This window comes from Furipterus horrens, unplaced genomic scaffold, assembly GCF_987537825.1.
Source record: "Furipterus horrens unplaced genomic scaffold, mFurHor1.1.pri manual_scaffold_4, whole genome shotgun sequence".
In the NCBI taxonomy this organism is placed as follows: domain Eukaryota; kingdom Metazoa; phylum Chordata; class Mammalia; order Chiroptera; family Furipteridae; genus Furipterus; species Furipterus horrens.
Window position 1 is genome coordinate 75,840,743 of NW_028327174.1, and position 8,732 is coordinate 75,849,474.

Genomic DNA, 8,732 nt, shown 5'->3' on the forward strand with positions numbered 1-8,732 from the left:
AAAACTGGGAAGAGATTATAAATTCCTTACTCTGATAAAGGAAAATAACTTAAGATTTAAGTGTCATTGGCAAACTTTATAATAATTTTCTTTAAAGTCAAAAGTAGGGCAATAAGGTTTGTTGTCACTACTTTAATTCTACCTGGGACTGAAAGCTCTAGTGAATACAAAAATTAAGGTGGGTTCAAGAAGGAGAATAAAGATTGTAATGAAGGAAAATAGTATTGTCTACAGATTATTTGTTACTCACATGAAAGTGCCAAAGCAATCTACAAATAATATAAGAAAAATAGGAATATAACAAGGTAGCTTAAAGTGAGTTTGGTAACAAAGAATCAATGGCTTTTCTAGAAAGTGTTTTAGAAAATATATTTTCTAAGGATCACTTATAAAATTAACAAATATATAAAGTAATTTACAAATGCAAATGATGCTTGAGATCTGTATAGAAAAAGTAACAACTTATTTAAAGTCATTAATAATACCTTTAGTGGGTAGCAGAATTCATTATCTTAGAGATGACGATTAATTCCTCACTGTATTACATATAATCATGAGGTGGTTTTTCATGACCTTGGTAAGCTAAAATTTTTAAATATATTTTATTGATTATGCTATTACAATTGTCCCAATTTTTCCCTCTTTGTCCCCCTCCACTCAGTAACCCCCATTCCCTCCACAGTCCCCCCTCTTAGTTCATGTTCATGGGTCATGTATATAAATATTCAGCTACTCCATTTCCTATACTGTTCTTAACATCCCCCTGTCTATTCTGACCCTACCAATTTGTATTTCTTAATCCCTGAAACTTTTCTCCCATGCTGCCCCTTCTTCCTCCCAGTTAATAACCCTGAGAATGATCTCCATATCTATGATTCTGTTTCTGTTCTGCTTGTTTCTTTAGTTTGTGTTTTAGATTCAGTTGTTGATAGTTTTGAGTTTCTTGTCATTTTAAAGTTCATAACTTTGGTCTTCTCCTTCATTTTAAATAAATCCCTTTAATATTTTATATAATAATGGTTTGGTGGGCCTCCCAATGCTTACCACAGGCTGTGTTTTTACACTGACTGTACAGAAAGAGGAGGCAGAGTAAACCCACCCCATATACACCTCAGCTCAGGCCCTTTGCCTGGTCTGTATTGTAAATGGGGGGACATGGAGAAAAGACAGGAGAGCTTGTATGTACGACCCATGGGCATGGACTTGGGGAGGGGATTGTTGGGGAAGGGGGGTGCTGGGCGGAGGGGAGCAAAGGGGAAAAAATTGGAACTATTGTAACAATATAATCAATAAAATATACTTAAAAAATGGTTTGGTGATGATGGACTCCTTTAATTTTTTCTTATCTGGAAAGCTCTTTATCTACCCTTCAATTCTAAGTGATAGCTCTGCGGGGCAGAGCAATCGTGGCTGTAGGACCTTGCTTCAATGACTTTGAATATTTCTTGACAACCCCTGAAAAGTTTCTTTTGAGAAATCAGCTGACAGTCCTATGCGAATGCCTTTGTAGTTAACTATCTGCTTTTCTCTTGCTGCTTTTAAGATTCTCTATTTATCTTTAACCTTTGGCATTTAAATTATTCTGTGGCTTTTTGTGGTCCTTTTTGTGTTCATCTAGTTTGGGACTCTCTGCACTTCCTGGACTTATGTGTCTATTTGCTTCACCGAATTAGGGAAGTTTTCTTCCATTATTTTTAAAATAAGTTTTCAAGTTTTTGCTCTTTCTCTTCTCCTTCTGGCACCCTTATGATTCAAATGTTGGTACATTTGAAATTATCCCAGAGACTCCTTCACCTATCCTTGGTTTTTTGGATTTTTAAAAAAATTCCTGCTGTCTGATTGAATGGTTTTTTCTTCCTTATGTTCCAAATCATTGATTTGTTTCTTGGCTTCATCCACTCCACTGTTGGTTTCCTATAAATTATTTTTTTCATTTCACTTAGTGTATACTTCATTTCTGCCTGGGGCTTTTTTATGATGTTGAAGTATCCAGTGAGTTCCTTGAGCATCCTGATCACCAACGTTTTGAACTGTGCATCAGATAGATTGCTTATCTCCTTTTTGTTTAGTTCTTTTTTTGGAGTTTTGATCTTTTCTTTTATTTGGGCCATATTTCTTTGCCTCCTCATTTTGGCAGGTTCCCTGTGCTTGTTTCTATGTTTTAAGCAGAGCTGCTTTGACTCCCCGTCTCAGTAGTATGCACACCGGTAAGTTGGATGGGGTGGAGCCTTAAGTAATTGCCAGTGTTGGGCAACCCACATGAACCAGGTTCATGGAGTCGCTGATATGGTGTCCCATTCTGTGGCTCTGTGGCTCTAAGGGAACAGTGATGCTGCCTGGCCTCTGGATTTTCATCTGGGCAAAAGCTATCCCCCGGCACCCTCCGTCATGCCAGACACTTCAATTTCTTCCTGTATGCCACTGGTGCCCTTCCAGCTGCTGTCCTTGTGCTGAGGGCCAGAGGGAGTGGGTCTACATAATTTCTAAGTTCATTGCAGGCCCTTTAAGTGGAGACCACTGAGAATCACACACTTTCTTCCACCACCACAACTCCCACTGGTTTTTACAGCCTGAAGTTATGAAGATTTATTTTCCTGGCACTGGTACCCTGGTCTGGGTGGTCTGGTGTGGGATGAGATCCCTTGCTCCTGAGGTATCCTTCCCAGTTTTTATCCACCACATGTGGGTGTGGGATCACCTGTTCTGCATCTCTGTTTCCTCTTGTCTCTGCATCTCTGCCTCTCCTACCCATCTGTATGAATGTTACTTCTTTATTTCCTTGGTTGTCAGAATTTCATACATCTTGATTTTCTGACAATTTTAGGTGATAGTTGTTTTGAAGTTTAGCTGTAATTTTTGCTGTGGTTGTGTGAGGAGGCGAGCCATGTTTACCTACACCCCTGTCTTGACAGGAAGTCTGCTAAATTACAAAAAAAAAAAAATTTGGAAGAACAGATGGCCAAGAATAAATAAGTCAATTTTGAGAAAGAATAGAACGTAATGAGAGTTCCCAGTTTCAAGATTTACTATTATATATTTATTATAAGATATGAAAACTTATTATAAGTGAAAATTGTAGTTGGTCAACCTTGACTAAACTAAAAGGATCCCAATGACAATAAACTATAATACCTGTTTGCCTCTAGAGAAAATGAAAAAACAATTTTTGAAATGTCATTACTCAAATTTTTAAATTATAAAATGATGCAATATTTTAAATGGTAAATTGTGATTATCTTTTTTCTAATATAAAGATCTATTAAATGCAAAAAATATATGAGAATTATTATAAGTAAATAATACCTATGCACCTATGAAAATTTGATTGATAATAGCAGAAGCACTACAGGTTAAGAAGAAAGGATGAACTGTTCAGTAGAAGGGGCAGTTAGCCCATGGGTTAATCAGATAAAAAATAAGAGAGTTGCTTCCTACCTTGAAAAATGTTCACACGTACACACACACACACACACACACAGAATGCAGATTGATTAAAAATATAAATATGAAAACAAAAATTGGTAGAAATGTATCACAATGACTTTTATTAGGAAAGAATTTCTTAGGAAACAAATAAGAGTAACCAAGAAAGAAAAGACAGTTAAATGTTCTTGCATTAACATTAAAAATGTCTGTTCATGAAATGTGACAAATGCAAAGTAAAAAGGGAAAAAAATATTGCAATGCCTGTAACTGACAAAACATTAGTTCATAAACTCTACAAAAACCATTTTCAAGTTAATCCTTCAAAGACAAAATCTAGTGGAAATGTGGACAAAAGATATACTTTGATGGAAGAAATTACCCCAAATCCCCAAAATATTATAAAAAGATTATTAATTGTACTACTAATAAAGAAATCCAAAATGAAACCACAATCACATATAATTTTACACAAACTTGGACCCCAAAACACTGGTCTAATGATTCAAAAAGGTAGAAAAAATGAACATTATACTGATGACAGGAATATATTTAGAATATCTTTGAAAGGCTATATGCAATCTGGTAAATGAAAAAAATGAATATAGACTATGAAATTCTACTTGTAGGTATACAGTTTAGAGCAGCAATTTTCAACTTGGTGTGCCACAAGAATTTTTGAAACATGCAATCAATACCTTACAAGGGGCCACACGGTCTTCATGCTCATCAGTGTTGGACTTCTTCAGAGCAACCGAACCTCAGCCTGTCTGCCCTGCGCCACCTCCCGTGAAAAGCCTAAGCAGGCTGTGTAGCTCTCTCCCTTTGTCTCATAAGCATGTCCACCAACGAGAATGCTAATTCACCAGCTGCCCACCTTAACAGATTTAAGAACAAGGGGAAAGACAGTACAGAAATGAGGCGTCGCCGAATAGAAGTGAACATGGAGCTGAGAAAAGCTAAGAAGGATGAGCAAATGCTAAAGAGGAGAAACATAAGCTCATTTCCTGATGATGCTACTTCTCCGCTGCAGGAAAACCGCAACAACCAGGGCACTATAAATTGGTCTGTTGAAGACATTGTCAAAGGCATAAATAGCAACAATATGGAAAGCCAGCTCCAAGCTACTCAAGCTGCAAGGAAACTGCTTTCTAGGGAAAAACAGCCACCCATAGACAACATAATCCGGGCTGGTTTGATTCCAAAATTTGTGTCCTTCTTGGGCAGAACTGATTGTAGTCCCATTCGGTTTGAATCTGCCTGGGCCCTCACTAACATCGCTTCTGGGACATCAAAACAGACGAAGGCTGTAGTAGATGGAAGTGCTATCCCGGCATTCATTTCTCTGCTGGCATCTTCCCACACTCACATCAGTGAACAAGCTGTATGGGCTCTAGGAAACATCGCAGGTGATGGTTCAGTTTTCGGAGACTTGGTTATCAAGTATGGTGCCTTTGAACCACTGTTAGCTCTTCTTGCAGTTCCTGATATATCCTCTCTAGCATGTGGTTACTTACGTAATCTTACCTGGACACTTTCAAACCTTTGTCACAACAAGAATCCTGCACCCCCATTAGATCTGTTGAGCAGATTCTTCCTACGTTAGTTCTTCTCCTGAATCATGATAACCCAGAAGTATTAGCAGATAGCTGCTGGGCCATTTCCTACCTTACTGATGGTCCAAATGAACGGATTGAAATGGTTGTGAAAACAGGAGTTGTGCCCCAACTTGTGAAGCTCCTGGGAGCTACTGAACTGCCAATTGTGACTCCTGCACTAAGGGCCATAGGAAATATTGTCACTGGGACAGATGAACAGACTCAGGTTGTGATAGATGCAGGAGCGCTTGTTGTCTTCCCCAGCCTGATAATGAACTCTAAGACGAATATTCAGAAGGAGGCTACATGAACAATGTCAAACATCACGGCTGGCCGCCGGGACCAGATACAGCAAGTTGTGAATCATGGATTAGTCCCTTTCCTCATTGTTGTTCTCTCTAAGGCAGACTTTAAGACACAGAAGGAAGCTGTATGGGCTGAGACCAACTATACAAGTGATGGAACAGTTGAACAGATTGTATACCTTGTTCATTGTGGCATAATAGAACCATTGGTGAACCTCTTAACTGTGAAAGATATCAAAATTATTTTGGTTATTCTGGATGCCATTTCAATATCTTCCAGGCTTCTGAGAAACTAGGTTAAACTAAGAAACTTAGTATAATGATTGAAGAATGTGGAGGTTTGGACAAGATTGAAGCTCTACAAAACCATGAAAATGAATCTGTATACAAAGTTTAATTGAACTTGATTGAGAAGTATTTTTCTGTAGGGGAAGAGGAAAATCAAAATTTTGTGCCAGAAACTACCTCTGATGGCTATACATTCCAAGTTCAGGATGGCACTCCTGGGACCTTTAACTTTTAGATTATACAGCTGAGTTATAAAGTGTCATTTGTTGTATACAGTGGTATAAGTGTGTCTTACTATTTCTCTAAGAACTCTTTTTAAATGTGGCTTGTTATTGTAGCACTTTTTACAATGAAACTATACTTGAACAGTTCCAAACTGTACATACTATATAAAACTTCTCTCAATGGATTTCTTATTTCTATGTGAAATTTCATATCTTATAGTGTCCTGTAAATAAAGATTGTTTCACCATTAAAAAAAATACCATACAAGGTATTGCATGATTGTAGGTATTGCATGATTATATTTTTCTTTACTTAAATCTGTATTCTCCTTCTTGAATCCACCTTTATTTTTGTGTTTACTAGAGCTTTCTGTCCCAGATAAAATTAAAGTAGCAACAACAAACCTCACTGCCCTCTTTTCCCTTAAATTGCCAAATACAAAATTGAGACCAGCCAATCCAACAATAGCCATCCAGTGTGAGTATATCAAACTTATATATTTTTTTTGTCAGATCAGCAAAAAATATGTATTTTTGATGTGCCACAGAACTTTAGTAATTAGTTTATGTGTGCCATGAGATGAAAAATATCTAAGTACTGGCTTACAGAACGAAACTCTTTGTACAAGGAGGCATTCATAGTAGCAATGCTATGACAACCAAAAATAAGTGTAACATATTAATATTATATAATACTGTATATCAGTGACCTGCAGGCACATATATTAGCATGGATGAATTTCACAAACTATATTGAATAAAACCATAGTTACTTAAGGATAGTGGGAGAATAAAGGGTGCTCAAGAATTACAAATAGAAAGTTTAGGTTGTTTTTTCTTCTAAAGGAGAAAGGAGTGTATGATATACTTAACACGTTGCATATCAGGGTATTTAAATGCCTTTTAGAAATGACAAGAAATCTCGCCACCTATATGCAATGTGGTAAACTGGCTGGTATGTTCAGTTTATTGCTTATATTATTTTTCTCTTGTTTAAAAATTTTCACAGTAAAATGTATAAAAAGGAGAAAAAACTGCCTTTAATTTCCTTAAGGAGATTAAAATGCCAGTTTAAGACATCTGTTTTTTTAATCCCCCCCAAATCTTGGTCGCTCTTTTGGAGCATTTACTCCACTATGTTGATGTTCATCTGTTTCTATCTTTACTTTCTAATTCTTACATTGTTATAGATTCACAATACGTCTGGAGCAAATAGTGTGAAAGAGAAAATATAGTGTTTGCTATACAATGAAATAAACAACACTATTAAAATATCCCAATTATTCACAAAAGTTTCAAAAGTGTTTGATATCAAGAAAGGTCTGGGTTCGCAGCTGTGGAAGCCATTTTGGCTGTTTAGAGAAATACTAGTGTGGTATGTTAGACATTTCACATACAAGTCCCAATCACTTTGCAGGTTTTATCTTTTTTCCTAAGATAATACATGTAAATGCAAGTAAAAAAGTCACTGCTTAGCATATTCTCTAGCTCATAATAGTACATTTGCATTAAGCAAATGAAATGCCAGGTGTTATGATAGCTCCTTTAGACCAGGTTCGTGATGCATGCTTTTCAGTTCCACTGGCGTTGCCACCACACCGTTTCAGTCATTCTCAACTCATTCTGGAACCACCTTCCCAATCAGTCGTACTGTCTCCTCCCACCTTCTGGGTTCACAACTTTATACAACCCCAGCCGGAGCAATCGCCTTGAAAAGCAGTTTCATCTGTTGCCTCTCTAATCAATAACTGGTTCTACGCTGGTTACAGAATAACATTAAAGCTTTCTTATCTGATACTCAAGGCTTTTTCAATTTCACCCCAATCTACTTGTGAAATTCATATCTGCATTATTAGCCAGCTTGAAATTTTCTACCCATTACTCATGCTCAGTGTTCTGTACTATCTTAAGTAATATTCCCCGCCTCCCCTAATATAAATTTAATCTATGTTACTCATATTTCAAAGCCTAGTTTTATAGGGCTTTTATTACTATCACATGGCTTGCACTTATTTTCTTCATTCCTAATTTCAATGACATTTGTTATCTGCAGCACTAATGTGATATATACATGTATGAAAATTATATTGTGGGTTTCTGAAATACAAGAATGAAGTTACTTCTTTTATTTTTATTAATACCAGAATAGTTCTTAGCTCATAACAAATATTCAACATAGATGTTGATAGATTAAACATGTGCATATAAATTACTATAAACAAATACAGTTCATGAATTTTCTATTATAGTTGCTCTTATTCCATCATTAGTCAGTGTGGCTCGTTTTATAATACTTTTCCATTTTCTCCTCTTGTCCCACATATACTTTATAAAATGTGATCTGTATATATTTGCTTTTTCTCTCTCTACATACACATGTACACACATATACATTTGCACATACTTATAAAACATATATACATACCACCTATGCAGATTCTCTCTATATATAACATATAATATATGAAATACAGGTCACACAGTGTTAGTTGACAACATAGTTACATTTACTACTGGCTAGGTTATCTTGAACTTTTGTTTCTGAGAATTAAATAAACCAAGGGTTGGCAAAATGACCCATTACTTATTTTTGTATATAAAGTTCATTGGAACATAGCCATGTCCATTTATTTATGTATTAACAGTAGTTGCTTTCCCCTTAAGGGAAAAGTTGAGTAGTTTCATCACGGAGCACATGGTCCATGAAGCCTGAAATATTTACTATGGCCCTTTGCAAAAAATGTTTGCTGACACCTGATACAAAATTTAAAACTGTAATGCTTTTTGTTTGCATAGTTCTTGAGACACAGCTGTCACAGATGGGTTGATATTATTCTTCTCAACTTCTCCCTTTATTTACTTATTATATATACTGGTCTTAAAAAATATGGAAA

The 8,732-nt window shown here is 36.2% G+C and overlaps 1 non-coding gene and 1 pseudogene across 1 annotated transcript; both read left to right on the forward strand.

The window, feature by feature from the left end:
* The first annotated feature begins 1,027 nt into the window (after positions 1–1,027).
* On the forward strand, positions 1,028–1,159 carry LOC150012247 (small nucleolar RNA SNORA51). Its single transcript, XR_016511038.1, has one exon. It is a non-coding gene; the product is annotated as a small nucleolar RNA SNORA51 (small nucleolar RNA).
* Positions 1,160–4,243: 3,084 nt separating this feature from the next.
* Positions 4,244–5,853, forward strand: LOC150012248 (importin subunit alpha-1 pseudogene; annotated as a pseudogene).
* The last annotated feature ends 2,879 nt before the right edge of the window (positions 5,854–8,732 follow it).